General features: G+C 43.6%; 1 protein-coding gene across 1 annotated transcript in view; it reads left to right on the top strand.

Annotated features, from left to right (window-relative positions):
• The first annotated feature begins 14400 nt into the window (after window positions 1–14400).
• The window catches only part of LOC113930760 (carbonic anhydrase 5B, mitochondrial), a 40392-nt gene continuing 36271 nt past the window's right edge, over window positions 14401–18521 (top strand). Inside the window, exon 1 of the mRNA XM_035725689.1 lies at window positions 14401–14528. The gene's annotated coding sequence lies outside the window, so the exon portion shown is untranslated. The remainder of the gene's footprint in view (window positions 14529–18521) is intronic.

Below are 18521 nucleotides of genomic sequence, written 5' to 3'. Positions count from 1 at the left end.
TCCTCTCTTCCCCTATGATCCTCTGTTTTGTTTCTTAAATTCCACATATCAGCGAGATCATATGATAATTGTTTTTCTCTTGATTGACTTACTTCGCTTCACATAACACCCTCCAGTTCCATCCACGTCATTGCAAATGACAAGATTTTGTGTTTTTTGATGGCTGAGTAGTATTCCATTGTGTGTGTGTGTGTGTGTATATATATATATATATATCACATCATCTTTATCCATTCATCTGTTGATGGACATCTGGGCTCTTTCCATAGTTAGGCTATTGTGGACGTTCCTGCTATAAACATTGGGGTGTTTCAGATCACTACATCTGTATGTTTGGGGTAATTACCCAGTAGTGCAATTGCTGGGGCATAGGGTAGCTCTATTTTCAACATTTTGAGGAATCTCCATACTGTTTTCCAGAGTGGCTGTACCAGCTTGCCTTCCCAACAACAGTGTAAGAGGGTTCCCCTTTCTCTGCATGCTGACCAACATCTGTCGTTTCCTGACTTATTAATTTTAGCCATTCTGCCTGGTGTGAGGTGGTATCTCATTGTGGGTTTGATTTGTATTTCCCTGATGCCTAGTGATGTTGAGACTTTTTTCATGTGTCTGTTGGCCATTTGTATGTCTTCTTTGGAGAAATGTCTGATTGGACATTTCTGTCTTGATTGGGTTATTTGTTCTTTGGGTGTTGAGTTTGATAAGTTCTTTATAGATTTTAGATCCTAGTCCTTTATCTGATATGTCATTTGCAAATATCTTCTCCCATTCTGTCAGTTGTCTTGCTTTTGTCGACTGTTTCCTTTGCTGTGCAAAAGCTTTTTATCTTGATGAAGTCCCAATAGTTCACTTTTGCCTTTGTTTCCCTTGCCTTTGGAGAAGTGTCTAGCAAGAAGTTGCGGCAGCCGAGGTCACAGAGGTTGCTGCCTCTGTTCTCCTCTAGGATTTTGATGGATTCCTGTCTCATATTAGGTCTTTCATCCATTTGGAGTCTATTTTTGTGTGTGGTGTAAGGAAATGGTCCAGTTTCATTCTTCTGCATGTGGCTGTCCCATTTTCCCAACACCATTTGTCAAAGAGACAGTCTTTCCCATTGGCTATTCTTGCCTGCTTTGTCGGAAGATTAGTTGACCACAGAGTTGAGGGTCCATTTCTGGGTTTTCTATTCTGTTCCATGGATCTGTGTGTCTGTTTTTGTGCCAGGACCATACTGTCTTGATGATTACAGCCTTGTAATAGAGCTTGAAGTCCAGAATTGTGATGCCACCAGCTTTGGTTCTCTTTTTCAACATTCCTTTGGCTATTCAGGGTCCTTTCTTGTTCCATACAAATTTTAGGATTATTTGTTCCAGCTCTGTGAAAAAAGATGATAGTATTTTGATAGGGATTGTATAGATTGCTCAAGGTAGCATAGACATTTTAACAATATTTGTTCTTCCAAACCATGAGCATGGAATGTTTTTCCATTTCTTTGTGTCTTCTTGAATTTCTTTCATGAGTGTTCTGTAGTTTTCTGAGTACAGATCCTTTGCCTCCTTGGTTAGGTTTATTCCTCGGTATCTTATGGTTTTGGGTGCAATTGCAAATGGGATCGATTCCTTAATTTCTTTTTCTTCTGTCTCATTGTTAGTGTATAGAAATGCAACTGATTTCTGTGCATTGATTTTATATCCTGCCACTTTGCTGAATTCCCGTATGAGTTCTAGCAATTTTGGGGTGGAGTCTTTTGGGTTTTCCACATAGAGTATCATGCCATCTGCAACGAGTGAGAGTTAGACTTCTTTGCCATTTCAGATGCCTTTTATTTCTTTTTTTAAAAGATTTATTTATTTATTTATTTGACAGAGAGAGTGAGAGAAAGCACAAGCAGGGGGAGCAGCAGAGGGAGAAGGAGAGCAGGCTCCCCACTGAACAGGGAGCCCGATGTGGGGCTCGATCCCAGGACCCTGGGATCATGACCTGAGCTGAAGGCAGACGCTCAGCCGACTGAGCCACCCAGGTGCCCCCCTTTTATTTCTTTTTGTTGTCTGATTGCTGAGGCTAGGACTTCTAGGACTATGTTGAACAGCAGTGGTGAGAGTGGACATCCCTGCCATGTTCCTGATCTTAGGGGAATAGCTCTCAGTGTTTCCCCATTGAGAATGATATTTGCTGTGGGCTTTTCATAGATGGCTTTTATGATATTGAGGTATGTTCCCTCTATCCCTACATTCTGAAGAGTTTTAATCAAAAAAGGATGCTGTACTTTATCACATGCTTTTTCTGCATTTATTGAGAGGATCATATGGTTCTTGTCCTTTCTATTATTTATGTAGTATATCACATTGATTGATTTGCAGATGTTAAACCATCCTTGCAGCCCAGGAATAAATCCCACTTGGTCGTGGTGAATAATCATTTTAATGTACTGTTGGATCCTGTTGACTAGTATGTTGGTGAGAATTTTTGCATCCATATTCATCAGGGATATTCGTGTGTAATTCTTTTTGGTGGGGTCATTGTCTGGTTTTGGGATCAAGAGAATGCTGGCCTCATAGAACGAGTGTGGAAATTTCCTTCCATTACTATTTTTTGAAACAGCTTCAGAAAAATAGGTATTAATTCTTCTTTAAATATTTGGTAGAATTCCCTTGGGAAGCCATCCAGCCCTGGACTCTGGTTTGTTGGGAAATTTTGGGTTACTGCTTCAATTCCCTTGCTGGTTATGAGTCTGTTCAGGTTTTCTCTTTTCTTCCTGTTTCAGTTTTGGTAGCAATGCTTCCATTTCTTCCTGATTGCCTAATTTGTTGGCATATAGTTGCTCATAATATGTTCCTTTAAATGTTTGTATTTCTTCAGTGTTAGTTGTTTATATTTCTTCAGTGTTGGTTGTGGTCGCTCCAGGTCTCTCTCCTCTTTCATTCATGATTTTATTTATTTGGGTCCTTTTTTCTTTTTGATAAGTCTGGCCAGGGGTTTATCAATCTTACTAATTCTTTCAAAGAATCAGCTCCTACTTTTGTTGATCTGTTCTATTGTTCTTTTGGTTTCTATTTCATTGATTTTTGCTCTAATCTTTATTATTTCTCTCCTCCTGCTGGGTTTAGGCTTTATTTGCTGTTCTTTCTCCAGCTCTTTTACGTGTAAGGTTAGATTGTGTATTTGAGACCTTTTTTGTTTCCTGAGAAAGGCTTATATTGCTATATACTTCCCTTAGGAGCACCTTTGCTGCATCCCAAAGGTTTAGAACAGTTGTGTTTTCATTATCATTTGTTTCCATGAATTTTTTTTAATTCTTCTTTAATTTCCTGGCTTGACATATTCATTGTTTAGTAGCATGCTCTTTAGCCTCCATGTATTTGAGTCCTTTCCAAATTTCTTCTTGTGATTGAGGTCAAGTTTCAAAGCATTGTGCAGGGAATGATCCCAATCTTTTTGTACCAAAAATGTGCAGGGAATGATCCCAATCTTTTGGTACTGGTTGAGACCTGATTTGTGACACAGGATGTGATGTATTCTGGAGAATGTTCCATGTGCACTTGAGAAGAATGTGTACTCTATTGCTTTAGGGTGGAATGTTCTGAACATATCTGTGAAGTCCATCTGATCCAGTGTGTAGTTCAAAGCCCTTGTTTCCTTGTTGATCTGCTTAGATGATCTGTCCATTGCAGTGAGTGGGGTGTTAAAGTCCCCTACTATTGTATTATTATCAATGTGTTTCTTTAATTTTGTTATTAATTGGTTTATGTAATTGGCTGCTCCCATGTTAGGGGCATAAATATTTATAATTGTTAGATCTTCTTGTTGGATAGACCCTTTCATTACGATATAGTGTCTTTCCTCATCTCTTATTACAGTCTTTGGCTTAAAATCTAATTTGTCTGATATAAGGATTGCCACCCCAGCTTTCTTTTGATGTCCATTAGCATAATAATTGATTTTCCATCCCTTCACTTTAAGTCTGGAGGTGTCTTTGGGTCTAAAATGAATCTCCTTAAGGCAGCATATTGATGGGTCTTGCCGTTTTATCCAATCTGATACCCTGTGTCTTTTAATTGGGGCATTTAGCCCATTTACATTCAGAGTAACTATTGAAAGATATGAATTTAGTGCCATTATAGTACCTGTAAAGGGACTGTTTCTTTATATGGTCTCTGTTCCTTTCTGGTCTATGTTACTTTTGGGCTCTCTCTTCACTTAAAGGATCCCTTTTAATATTTCTTGTAGGGCTGGTTTGGTGTTTGCAAATTCTTTTAGTTTCTGTTTGTCCTCGAAGATTTTTCTCTCCTTCTATTTTCAGTGACAGTCTAGCTGGATAAAGTATTCTTGGCTGCATATTTTTCTCATTTAGCTCCCTGAATATATCATGCCAGTCCTTCCTGGCCTACCATGTCTCTGTGGATAGGTCTGCTGCCAATCTAATAGTTCTACTCTTGTAGGTTATGGCCCTCTTGTCCCGAGCTTCTTTCAGGATTTTCTCTTTGTCTCTGAGATTTGCAAGTTTCACTATTATATGTCGGGTGTTGACCTATTGTTACTGATTTTGAGAGGGGTTCTCTGTGCCTCTTGGACTTGGATACCTGTTTCCTTCCCCAGATTAGGGACGTTCTCTGCTATAATTTGCTCTAATATACCTTCTGCTCCTCTCTCTCTTTCCTCTTCTTCTGGGATCCCAATTATTCAAATATCGTTGCACTTTATGGTATCACTTATCTCTCGAATTCTCCCTTCGTGGTCCAGTAGTTGTTTTCTCTCTTTGTCTCAGCTTCTCTATTCTCCATCATTTTGTCTTCTATATCACTGATTCTTTTTTCTGCGTCATTTATCCTATCACTTAGAGCCTCCATTTTTGACTGCATCTCATTAATAGACTTTCTTATTTTGACTTGATTAGATTTTAGTTCTTTTATTTCCCCAAAAAGGGATTCTCTAGTGTCTTCTATGCTTTTTTTCAAGCCCAGCTATATTATAAAGATACTGTAATCGTTACTCTGACCTCCAGTTCCAACATCTTACTTATGTCTATACTGATTAGGTCCCTGGCAGTCAGTACTGCCTCTTGTTCTCTTTTTTGAGGTGAGTTTTTCCATCTTGTCATTCTATCCAGAGAAGACTAGATGAACGAGAGAACCGAATAATAAAATGGCAACAACAACCCCAGAGAAATAGACACTGAACAAATCAGAAAAGTCCTGAAACAGAAAAAAAAAATTAGGAAAAAAGAATGTACTCAGACAGGTGAACAGAATAGAGCAATACACTGGATCCTGTGTATATTTTGGTCCAGTTGTTAGAAAACTAAGATTCCAAAATTTTAAAGAAAGAAAAACGTATATATGTACAAAAATAAAATTAAATACAATGGAAGAAAAGTATGTAAATGTAAAAATGAAAATTAAAAAAGATTTGAACAAAAGAGTTGATAAGAAATTGGTTGATAAAGGAAAGAGAAAAAAAATTAAAATTGAAAGACTAAAGAATTGTGGGGAAAAAACCCATGAATTCTATAGGCTATATTCCCCTAGCGCTGGAGTTCTGCAGTTCTCACTGATCAGTAAACTTGGTCTTGGCTGGATGTTCTTGCTGATCTTCTAGGGGAGGGGCCTGTTGCTTTGATTCTCAAGTGTATTTGCCCGGGGCAGAATTGCACCGCTCTTGCCAGGGGGCCAGGCTATGTAATCTGCTCCTGATTGCTCTATGTGGCTTTTGTTCCCTGGAGGCTTTCCTCACAGCTTTAGAGGATGAGAATGAAAATGGTGGCCTCCCAATCTCTGGCCCTGGAGCTGAAAGGTTTGGGGCCCCACTCCTCAGTGTGGCCTCAGAGAAAAGCAGTCAGTCAGTCCCGTCTCCCTGGTCTCCATCTGCACTCGGTGCTCACCCAACCTGTGACTGAGTGTTTCTATCTCAGGCATGTGACCCCGTTTTGAGTCTCCAAACCCTGTAGACACCTGCAGCATGCTCCTGTGCAGTTCCTCCCTGGGGAGGAAGGGGGTTCTCGCTGGTTCTGCCGTTCATTGGGCCCCTGCTCAGAGAGCCATTGCCCGACCGTGCCTTGATTCGTGGTTTATAGCACCCCGAGCTGAGAGCCCACCCCTGGACTCGCTGATTGCAGCCGGCTTCCCCGCTCTGGGAACTCTGCCACACTCAGGCACCCCCGGTCTTCCTGTGACCTCGGGGATCCTGAGACCACCTGTTCCCACTTAGCCACCTGAGTGCCTCTCAGGCCAGGAAGTCCCTCACTGGAGCAGACTTATAAAAGTTCCAGTCTTGTGCTCCACTGCTATATCACTTTCCGGTAGCCGGCTTATGGAGGGTCCCCCCCCAACCCTGCCCCTCGGTTTATCTTCCCGTATATCGCCTCAGATTTACTTCTCCACACCTCCTACCTTGCAGAAAGTGGTTGCTTTTCTATTGTAGAGTTTCAGCAATTCTTAGATCGCTGGTTGAGTTACACAGGTGTTCAGAATGATTTGATAGTTATCTAGCTCAATTTCTGGGACCAGATGAAACTGTCTCCTACTCCTCCACCATCTTGGACTAATCTCCCGAACCAGTTCTTAGTTTTATTGAGCCTTTCTATTGTCTTATTAGTCTCTATTTCATTTATCTATGCTCTTATCTTTGTATTTCCTTCCTTCTATTAAATTTGGGCTTCATTTGTTCTTCTTTTTCTGGTTCTTTGAGGTATAAATTTGGGTTGTTTATTTGAGATTTTTCTTATTTTTTGATGTAGGTATTTATCACTATGAACTTCCCTCTTAGAATGCTTTTACCACATCCCATAAATTTTTGTATGTTGTATTTCTATTCTCATTTGTCTCAAAGTATTTTTTATTTTCTTCTTTAATTTCTTCATTGACCCATTCATTGGTTCTTCTCTCCTACAGTTCTTAGTAGCAGGCAGGTAAGAGGCATAACTATGACAGTGCAGCGGTGTGGTCATGGACAACAACTGCCTGTGGCCCCAGCAAGAAAGACATTGTTGTGCTAGAATTAGTGTGGCCTACGAGGGAGGGATATGACTCAGAGAGGGCATGGCCAGAAGATGAGAGGTATGGGCCCTGCAGGACAGTTGGGTAGAAGAACAAAGAGTCAATTATCTTTCCTCCACAATTCCATTTTCTCTCCCAAATTTCCTGTCTCTTCCACAATTCTCTGTATTAACCTACAAATCTGTTTTCTCTCACAATTGTTTCATCCCATTATCCTCTGTGCTCTCCCATAATCCACCATGCTTTCCCAAAATCTTCCTGCTTCCCCTCCAGTCCTCTGTGTTTTCCCATAATCCTCCATGTTCTCCCACAATTCCTCATGCTTTTCACAGTGCTACCTTTCTCCCACAATCCTCTGTGGTCACCCACAATCCTCTGTGCTTTCCCACAATCCTCTTCTCTCATAGTCCTCCTGTGCTCCCACAATTCTTCATCCTTTCTCCCAATGCTACTTCTCTCTTATAATCCTCTGTAGTTTCCCACAATCCTCTGTTGTCTCCCACAATCCTCCATGTTCCCCCACAATTCTCCTCTTCTCTCACAATTCCCCATGCTTTCCCACAATGCTGCCTCTTCCCCACAATCAGCCAGTGGTTTCCCACAATCCTCTGTCCTCTCCCACAAACCTTTAGTGAATCCCCACAATGTTAACTCTCTCCCACAATCCTCTGTGATCTCCCACAATCCTCCATGTTCTCCCACAATCTTCTGTGCTTTACCATAATCCTCTGTACTCTCCCACCATCCTCCAGTGATTCCCCACAATGCTACCTCTCTCCCATAAACCTCTGTACTCTCCCACAATCCTCCAGTGATTTCCCATAATGATACCAATCTCCCATAATCCTCTGTGCTTTCCCACAATCCTCCTGTTCTCCCACAATTCCCGTGGTTTTCAACAGTCATTTGTGCTTTCCTACAATCCTGTTCTCTTCCATAATCCTTTGGTGATCCCCCACAATGCTACATCCCTTTCCCATAATCCTCTGTCCTCTCCCACAGTCCTCCATGTTCTCCCACAATTCTCCATGCTTTCCACAATATTAGCTCTCTCCCACAATTTTCTGAGGTCACCCACAGTCCTCTGTGCTTTCCCACAATCCTCTGTAGTCTTCCACATTTCTCCAGTAATTTCGCATAATGCTACCACTCTCCCATAATCCTTTTTGCTTCCCACAATCCTCCATGCTCTCCCACAATTCTGTTTTCTCCTGTTATTCTGTGTTCTATGACAGTGTTGCCTCTCACCCACAATCCTTTTTCTCTCCCACCATTTCTGATGCTTTTCTACAATGCTCCCCTCTCCTTTACAATTCTCCAGTAGTTTCTCACAATCGTCTGTGCTTTCCCACAGTCCCCCTGCTCCTTCACGGTTCTCTATGCTTTTCTACAATGCTCTCTCTCTTCCTCAGTTCTTTGCAGTTTCTCACACTTTTCTGTGCCTTCCCACAATTTTCCTGCTCTATCACAATTTTCCATGCTTTCTGAGAATGCTCTACCCCCACAGTACTCCATGTTGTCCCACAATCCTTTTGCTCTCCCACAATCCTCCTGCTCTCCCACAATTCCTAATGCTTTCCCATAATGCTACTTCTCTACCGCAATCCTGTTTTCTCCCACAATCCTCCATGTTCTCCCATAATCGTGTGCTTTCCCATAATGCTTCCTCTTTCCCATAATTCTCTGTGCTCTCCCACAATCCTCCATGTTTTCCCACAATCTGTTGCTCTCCCTCATCCTCTGTGGTCTCCTCAAATCCCCTGTGTTGTTCCTTAATTCCTGGTGCTCACCTTCTGGTTTCTCCCACAATTTTTTCTGCTTTCCCAGAATACTCTGTAGTCTCCCACAGTCCTTCATTATTTCCCACAAGTCTCTATTTTTCCACAATTTCAGGTCTCTCCTACAGTTCTCCCTGATGGGTAGGTAAGGGTCTTGGCTATGACTAGTGCCAGGGTATGGCCATGGATAACTGGTATGTGGCCCTTACAGATGAGGCATGCCCAAGAGAGGTGTGTGGTCATGAAGAAGTAAAATTGGCATAACCTAGGAAAGAGGGCATGACTCATAGTGTGAGGGCATGGCCAGAAGGTGAGGAGTGGTCTTGCAGGAGGGGTATGGATAGGAGAATGGGCACTTCAGGAGCAGGTGAATTCTCTCTCTCCCACGGAATATCTTGTTTTTCCCATAATTCCTGTCTCTCCCACAATTCTTGTTTTCTCCCACAATTTGTGGTCTCCCACAACCATCCTCTACGCTCTCCCCAGTCTTTCATCTCTCTCATGACTTTTTTTTCCCAGTCTTCCATGTTCTCTCACAATTATTCCATCCCAGAGGTCTTCCCCACAATTCTGTTTTCTCTCAGAATTCTTTGTTCTCTCCCAAGATGCTTCATTCTCTCCCACAACTGTCTCTCCCTCCCAGAATTCTCTCCCATAATTTCTTGTTCCCTATAATTATCTGTGGGTCCTAGGTAGGGGGCATGGCTATGATGCCGCAAAGAGTGGCTGTAAATGGAGAGCAAGATGCCATGGAACCACCTGTGGGAGTGGCCATAGTGGGAAAGGTGGGTTGGCAGCTGGATGGGGGGCATGGTGGTCATAAAGGAGCAAAGATGGCAAAGCAGAAGAGGCAGGGCAAGTACAAAGGGTGAATTTTCTGTCTCTCCCACGGTACCTGTTTTCCCCACAATCTCTCTTCCAAAATTTCTTGCCTCTCACATATTTCTGTTCTCACTGACAATTCTCTGTTATATGTATTTTCTGTTTTAATTGTGTGTTTCCCCAGGTTCTTTGTGGTGCCTCGGTAGTGGGCATGTCTGTTTAGACATGCAGGAGGCATGGCTGTGGCAGTAGCTGTGTAGTGACCACATTGATCAGAGGGCTTAGCTTATGGTGATAAGAAGGAAAAGGACAAGGCCTAGATGGACTGGTAGGTGCTTCCCCAGGCTGTGGTGGCCAAGGTGGAGCACAAGGTTGACCAGGAAAAGGAGGAGTGTGGCAGGGAGAAGGGATGGGTAGTGGCTCAGATAAGGAAACTTCAGTCAGCCAGAATAGAGGGGCATGACTCAAGAGGGATGGGAATGGCCATGAAGGAGCAAAGGAGCAGCCAAGGGAATATCCCAAGGACTAGGACTGAGCTCAGGTGCCAAGGCCAAGGTGAAGGGGCCAGTTCTCAGTCTTTTCTATAATACCTGGTGTGTTAGTGAGGGTTCTGCAGAGAAACTGAATAAACAGGATACACACGCACGCGCACACACACACACACACACACACACACACATGCACACGCACATGCACACACATGCACAGAGAGAGAGATTGATTTTAAGGAATTGGCTAAAATGATAATGGCGTTGTTAAGTCCAAAATCTGCAGTAAGCTGGCAGGCTGGGACTCAGGGTAGAGTTGAGTTGAGTCCAAACAGTTGGCTGGCAGAATTCCTCTAGAGGAGGCCAGTCTTTGTTCTATTAAGGCTTTCAATTGATTGGATGGGGCTCACCCACAATATGGAGAATAATCTGCTTTATTCAAAGTCCACCAATTCAGGGGCACCTGGCTGGCTCAGTCGGTTAAGCGTCTGCCTTCGGCTCAGGTCATGATCTCAGGGTCCTGGGATCGAGTCCTGCATCAGGCTCCCTGCTCGGCGGGAAGCCTGCTTCTCCTTCTCCCTCTACTGCTTCCTCCGCTTGTGCTTTCTTGCTCTGTCAAATAAATAAATAAAATCTTAAAAAAAAAAAAGTCCACCAATTCAAATGTTAGTCTCATTCAAAAAAAAAAAAAAAAACCTTGATAGTAACATCTAGAATAATGTTGACAGAATATCTAAACATTATGGCCCAGCCAAGTTGACACATAAAATTAACCATCACAGCTTGTCTCTCCAAATTCTGTCTCTCCCACAATTCTCTGTTATTGCTCAAAATCTTTCGTTCTCCCCAGAGTTTCTTGCCCTGGAAAGAAAAACAACTCATTGCTTCTGTCATCAAGAAAGCCTTGCTATGAAAAAAAAAAAAAAAAGTCATCTAACTGAACACTGTTGTTTTTTTTTTTAAGATTTTTTTATTCATTTGAGAGAGAGAGCAAGCAGGAGCAGGGACAGAGGGTGAAGCAGGCTTCCCGTGGAGCAGGGAGCCCGACGCGGGGCCCAATCCCAGGACCCCAGGACCCCGGGATCATGACCTGAGCCGAAGGCAGACGCTTAATGACTGAGCCACCCAGGCGCCCCTAACTGAACACTGTTTAATGACGTATCAGATTTACATTCTGGTTCAAGCTTCTTATCTCAGCTTGGGCCAGTAACTAGCAGTTCCTGGACTGGTACTTGAAGAGCAATGCCATTTTTCATTTCTAGTCTACTTCCTGGTATATAAATGAGCAGTGACTGAAGTATTCAATAAGCAGGAACTGAAGAGATGGAGGAATCAATGAACCTTGAACATCACTTATCACTGATATTTACGGAGTAGCCCCTACCAGTGTGCCAGTACTGTGTTAGGTGCAAGGAATACAAAGTTGAACAAACTGGTCAAAGTGTCTGCTCTTAGGGAATTTACATTGTAGTGAACAACCAACCACAGACAATCCAATATACAAACCAGAAAATACATAATTACAAGTGGTGAGACACCATAAGGAAAATGAAACAGACAATGTAACAGAGAGAGGTGGGGCTGTTACTTAAAGTGTGTTTTGTGGAACATCAGCTTTGCATCTCCTGAGAGATTGCTTGAAATGCAGAACCTCAGGTCACACTCCAGAATCACTGAGTCAGAATCTGCATTGTAACATGATCTCCGGGTGCTCCCTATGTTCAGTGAAGATGGAGAGGCTCTGGATACAACTTCACATATGGTTGTCAGGCAAGACAGCTCTAAGGAGACAACATTTTAGCTGAGAACTGAATGAGGAAAAACCCAGTCCTGTAAATGTAGGCAACGAGTGGTCCAAAAAATGGGAACTCCAGCAAAGGAAATGTCCCGAGATAGGAATGAACAGGGAAGATGAGTGTGGGTGGGACAGATTGAGAGAAGATAACTTGACCTTTACTGTTGGATCATTTATCAAAAGCCCCATAATGAGAATTGTTGATTTGCAGCGACTCCAGAAAAGTTCTACATGCAGAGACCTCTATTTCTGCAAATGAGAGCTACCAGATAGGTTTTTGCATGCAGCCACTCATCCATCTTGCACCCATGACATTGTTTATCAGTCACAGAACTTTTTCCTTCTGAGCCTAGACAAAGATACAAAGCTCAACACAGTTATTCAGGCAGGCACCACAAATAGCTCAAAGTTGACATGTAAGTTGAAACCCACTTGCCATCCTAAGGAAAGAGCATGAAAATGCTACCCTTGGAGGGCCTGTGCACTTGGATGAACAGAAAAGTTTTGATGGTTCATAGAACTGATTTAATGCACTGTGCTTTGTGATTGTGCCAGCAGCTTACATTGAGGGGACCTATGTTTAACTCCTCACGACACTTATTTCCCACTTCTCTCACCACATGATATGAGGAAATAGGATTTTTCTCAGGACTGAAATTCAAGAAAAACTGTTTCTGAAAAAAATTAAAAGATTGATTTTTATCTTAAGAACACTAGAAAACCTTAAAACAATTTTTTTCCTCTTTTCTAATGCTGTTCAAAAGCTTAGGGGCAAATCTTTGTCCCAGCTTAAACAATTGTTCTGGATCTGGTGGCCTGCATACTTAAATGCTGATCTTATCATTGGCTGCTTTATTCTCCTTACATTAAGTTCCCCTTTCGCTGGCTCCTTCAGCTATTTGTTTTATCCAGTAATGTCGATATTTTCGTAAGCTGCCTCAAACTTTGTGGAAGAAGGTGAGGTAGAACTTACTATAAAAATCAGCTCACTAATTTATACAGGCTGTATTTGTACCAACCTCTGTGAGTTCATTTTTCAGGCAAAAATGACTGGCAGTTGGAACATTTTATAAATGAGGCAGGGTTCTCAGGGTCAGGATGAGCTTAATACCAGTGTTCTGTTAAACTTGTTCTTTTCTCTGTGCTCTTTGTAGCACAACATTTTGAATATTCCCACTATCTTCAAGCCAGAAATGGAATTGGAGGGTGGGAAGAAAAGAGAAAGTAGCTATATATGCTCTCACAAAATCTGTATTGTTGGCATATGAAGAAATAAATGTAGCAAATCTTACTGCTGGGAGCAAAGAAATGTTATCTTTCTACACATGTGAAAAGGCTAAGTATTCAATGAAGATTTATTGAGAATTTATGGTGTAAAGAAGTGTACTAAGTCCTATAAAAGTGACTTCCTATGTTTGCTACCCAAAAACATTCCTACTAATCGAATCAAGAAGACCTGTGCTTACCAAATCCTTTTCTGCCTATCAGCCCCCTTGCCACACCTTCTCTAACTTTTTCATCATTTCTTGTCACATCCAAAACCAAGTTGGGACAACTTCAGACTATAAGCTCCTTGGGGCTTATCTTCTTTGTTAGGGGAGCAGGTACTCAAAAAATAGGATTTGAATAAATGAATCAGAGATTTCTGCACAGGGGTAGAAAAGCTGGTTATAACCTTCACATTTCTCTTGTGGACCCAGAGTTGTAAGTGGAGAGAGGAAGGCAAGCAGAGTGATCTCAGGGCACACACAGGGCTTGCAACCAGAGTTTCAGTCTCATTGTGGTCGTGTCTCCACAGGCCCTAGACAGCGGGAGCTCCCTGGGTGCCTAAGCAGTGGAGGAGGTATCAGGAAATACAGCAGTTCTGTTTACTCCACTCATCTGTCTAGCACTTAGGTTGGCTAAGGGACTAGAAGGAACATTGGTCCATAGTTCTGGTTTAGAGGATGTGAAAACTGGCTGGAAGAAGCAGTTACAAATTCGAGTTCGGTTGTAAAAGCTGGCTCCAAGAAACTCGGGTAAAGTGAACATGAAAATAATAGGAAGGAACACGGTTGTATGACTCGTCCAATATTTGCATTTCCCTACGGACCGACGGGCTCTCGGTACATTCAATCTTATGTTTGGAAACGGGAGAAACCTGAGGAAAGTCATTCTCTAGACGAGTCTCTTAAGCCTGCAGTCTGATTTCACCCGACAAAATGTCGCCAGCGCTCAGTTCCCAGACCCGGGAGGGTTTCTCTAGAGACAAGGGGGGCCGCCCACGCGACCTCGAATCCCTGAGGCCAAGTCCCGCCTGGTAGAGAGGAGCGCGCTAGGGCCTTGGCTCCCTGCAGGAGCCAGGCCACCCCGGAGCGCAGGGGCGTAACCAAGGTGGAGGGCGGAGCCCAGGCGGAGCTCATGGGCGTGGCCCGGGTGAAGGGGCGTGGCTGTGACGGGATGGGAGCGGCCAGGCCGCGGGCCACAGACAACTTGGCCTGGAGGGGCGTAGCCGGGGCCGCACGTAAGGACGTGAGGGGGCGTGGTCCCGACCGTGTTGGGAGAGGCTTGGAGGGGGCGTGGCCTGGGCTGTGGGGCGTGAAGACGGGGCGTGGCTATGATGTCCAAGCGCACTTGCCGCGGGTCCCCAGGCTAGAGCTGGCCGCCGAACTTCGTGCAGTGGAGAAACGCTAAGGTAAGGGCCGGTGGCCGACTGGAGTGAGGGCCACGGCGGGGGCAGGCCGACTCAGGGAGGGCCGGGACCGCCCTCACACACCCGCACCCCGCCACGCGAGATCTCAGAGCCCGGACAGCTGTTCGTCCTGCGAGTATTGCCGGGGTCCCGGCACGGCCTCACCCTTTCCCCATTGTAGCCCTCTTCTGCTATGGGAGTCACCAACCAGATGGCAGCACCTCCTTTGGAGTTATTGCACTTGCCGGGAAACAGCTGTCTGAGGGCCCTAGGAGGGAGTGTGGCCAGGGGTGGTTGAATGTGAATTAACTCAAGAAGGTCCAGTCTGCTGTGAAATAGCTGTAGACAGGGGTAAAGGCTACAAAATCTGAAATAGCAGTTCCGGAAACCGAGGCGCAGCAAGCTGGGACTAACTAGGGTCTGGGTTGTATTCCCCCCATCCCCCTCCCCCTAAATTACCAGGGTCTGTGGACGGAGTCACAGCCACCTCCAAGGCAGGGGATCAGCATCACAGCTGTGTCACGTGGACAAATCTGAGCCTTCTCCATTCCGAAATTACTTCTGGCCTTTTTGTTTTGTGCCCCGCCCCAGAACTGAAGGAGAACCGCTGAAGTACAAACATTTTTGATAGTTACGAGTCTTTGTGGCATTCAGTGTTAAATGCTACTACCTTAAGCCTGGTGGCAACTCCTTAATATTAATATAAGTACCTCCCCTCCCCTGTATTTTCCCTGGGAAAGTTTGAGAAATACAAGAAGTTGGGGCGCCTGGATGGCTCAGTCGTTATCGGCTCAGGTCACGATCCCAGCGTCCTGGGATCGGGCTCCCTGCTCACCCGGAAGCCTGCTCCCTCTCCCACTCCGCCTGCTTGTGTTCCTGCTCTCGCGCTCGCTCTCTCTGTCAAATAAATAAACCAAAATCTTTAAAAAAGAGAGAGAAATACAAGAAGTTAATGTGTACATCTTAATTCGGTTAGAACTTGTTCTCCCCCAGCCACTGAAAACTTTCTGCTTCTCCTTCATCCTTTACTGCTAATCTGGCCATCTCCTCTCTGTTATTAAAAAACCTTGCTGGAGGGGCGCCTGGGTGACTCAGTCGTTAAGTGTCTGCCTTAGGCTCAGGTCGTGATCCCAAGGTCCTGGGATGGAGCCTGCATCGGGCTCCCTGCTCAGCGGGAAGCCTGCTTCTCCCTCTCCCACTCCCCCTGCTTGTGTTCCCTCTCTTGCTGCGTCTCTCTCTGTCAAATAAATAAATAAATTCTTTAAAAAACCAAACAAAAAAACCTTGCTGGAATAAGGAGAGGAGTAGGCAGATTTCTCTCATGAGGAAAGCTGCTCCAGACCCTACCACTTATCTGCCCCTGCACATCCCTCAGAGTGGTCACTGTTCACAGGTATGTTGGAAATGGAAAACCTTTCAACTATCTGGGGCATTCTCAGATAATTTTTATGTCAACCAGGACTGAAATTCACGGAAAGGCCAAGATCAGCAAGGGCACCATTCTCTGGGCCTGTACACACCTTTCCTGTTCTCCCTAGAGCCAGTCAAAAGGTTGTGACTCACAGTTGGGACTCAATAAAGATTGAGTGAATTGTGAGTGAATGAGTGGACTTTTTGGAAATCTTACGGGGGGGGAGGACAATGCATGTTTTCGGCAGCGCTGGGGCACTTAGTTGCAGCACACACAACAGTTACTAGAAATGTATTTTGAAACTTCTGGCAACCCCAAATTGGGATCATGATCTTGGGGAAGAAGTAGGTGAGAGGAAGAAGCAGCTCAGCTTCTTATATGCTGTCGGGACAAGACAGCATAACCTCTGATTTCCATTTCAGGGCTTTTGCAAAAGACTGGCTTCCTTTGAACTCAGGAGGTGAGAAAACGAAAGGTCAGTCTGATGAGAATCAAGGAATTTTTTTCAATGTAATTGTAACCTTTAGTTAGAGTACTTTTTTTTTCTGTCTGTTTTGCACATGTATAAATGGCTTAATCAGGCAGAGTTCAAACTACAGTTGAGCCCTGAACAGCACAGGGATTAGGGGCACTGATCCCCTGCCCAATTGAAACTCTACCTATAACTTGATTCCCTAAAAACATAACTTCTAATAGCCCACTGTCGATCAAAAACCTTACCAATAACATAGTCAATTAACACATATTTTATATGTTATATGTATTATATAATATATTCTTACAATAAATTAAGCGAGAGAAAAGAAAATATGATTAGGAAAATCATAGGGAAGAGAAAGTACATTTACAATACTGTACTGTATTAATTGGGGAAAAAAACCCACATATAAATGGAGCTGTGTTGTTCAAAGGTCAGCTCTACCTGTCATTTAATGAATACATAATTTATGAATGATTCTTTAAAGGCTTTTAGAATTTTTTCTTTTTTCACAAATTTCTTAGTCTGCAAAACAGCAGATAAAAGACATGTTAGTAAAAAGCCAGGGACATACATAAATAATCAGTGATAGCAAAGGCATATAGTACAAAAAACTTAGCACTCATGGGGCCCATCCAGGCTACGGTCCTATCTTAGAGACAAAACTTAAGTAAGGACAGATTTTTCTGTGAAATCTGGTAATGTATGCTATTAGTTCATTGTTATGTATAATGTTTGATAAACATTATTTGTGGTTTTACAAGCTTAGATTTTATGAGATCTGTAGGTAAATTTAAATAACCACCTATCAATAAATTATAATTTTAATGTCACAGAGTAGATTGGCTTTAGGCTTTAGCATAAATAACCTCATGTATTGCTACAGGTATTGTAGCCTAGCATTAGCTAAATTGAGTTTCTTTTTATTTGGATTTTCCTGGAAACTTCCTCACTGCTGACCTTCCATGCTCTGTTCCTTCTTTGATTGTCTTCGACTGCTCCTTCTGTCTCTTGGCCTCCTCACTCCATTTTGTGAGGCTCCCTCTATACACCTGTTACTCCTGGGGGGAAGGGTGGGGACTTTCCTTCTCTCTCTAGCCACATGACCTCTCCTGATCACAGACAGAACTCTTTTCTAGATTTTTCCTCTCGCTGTCCCCTTGGACCTCAAATCCATAGGATTAGCAGGAAGACTGCCCTCTTTCCCTTCCCACCTGCTCCTTTTGCCAGCTTGTTTCTCTCTTCAGGCATTCATCCTCATTCTGCCACCACCATCATCCAGCCATAAAATCACGGGGCCTTCTTCAGCAACTACTTCCCTTCTCTCTCCTCCAGTTGAGTGCCAAATCCTACATTTTTTACCAAAATGGCAATCTCCTGAATACAAAGAACTTTGGTCCATCGCTACTGTCACTCTCTGGTTCAGTGCTTCATATTGTCTCACTTGGATTACTGGAATTTCATTTCAGACTCACGTGCCCAAATCTGAGCTACTGATGTCCCACCCAAAACCTGTTCTGCACACTGTGGTCCTCATCTCAGTTCATGGCAACTCCATCCTTCCAGTTGATTAGGCCAAGATTCTTCTAGCCATCCTTAACTCCTTTCTTTCACATCTTATGGGCAGTCTCTCCAAGATGTAGCCAACGCCCAACCCCTTCTCACCACTTCCACCATGACATCTTTTGTTCCAAGCCCCTGGATTATCCTGAATGATCTCCCTGCTGCTTTCCTGCTTCCCATCCCAGTTGATTTCCAGTAGGACAACCTGAGTGATCTTTTAAGACTATAAATCAGATGGTGTCTCTGCTGTGCTGCCAAAACTCCATTGTGCCCCCATTTCGCTTAGAGCAGTGGTTTCCAGTCAGAGGTGATTCCCCTTTTCCAAGGCACATCGGCGTCTGGAGACATTTTTGGTTGTCACAGTTGGAGGGAGGTGCCATGGGCATCTAATGGGTAGAGGCCAGAGATGCTGCTAAACATCCTACAGTGTATAGGACAGCCCCCAAACTGAGTTATCTGGTCAAATGCCAATAATGTCAAGGTTAAGGAACCCTGAGTTGGAGAAAAAAGCTTAACAAAGTAGCCTAGAAATCTACATGATCTG

The sequence above is a fragment of the Zalophus californianus genome, chromosome X, assembly GCF_009762305.2.
Source record: "Zalophus californianus isolate mZalCal1 chromosome X, mZalCal1.pri.v2, whole genome shotgun sequence".
NCBI classification, from domain to species: Eukaryota; Metazoa; Chordata; class Mammalia; order Carnivora; family Otariidae; genus Zalophus; species Zalophus californianus.
The sequence above is the reverse complement of the archived record's forward strand: the minus strand, read 5'-3'. Positions and strand labels throughout refer to the sequence as shown.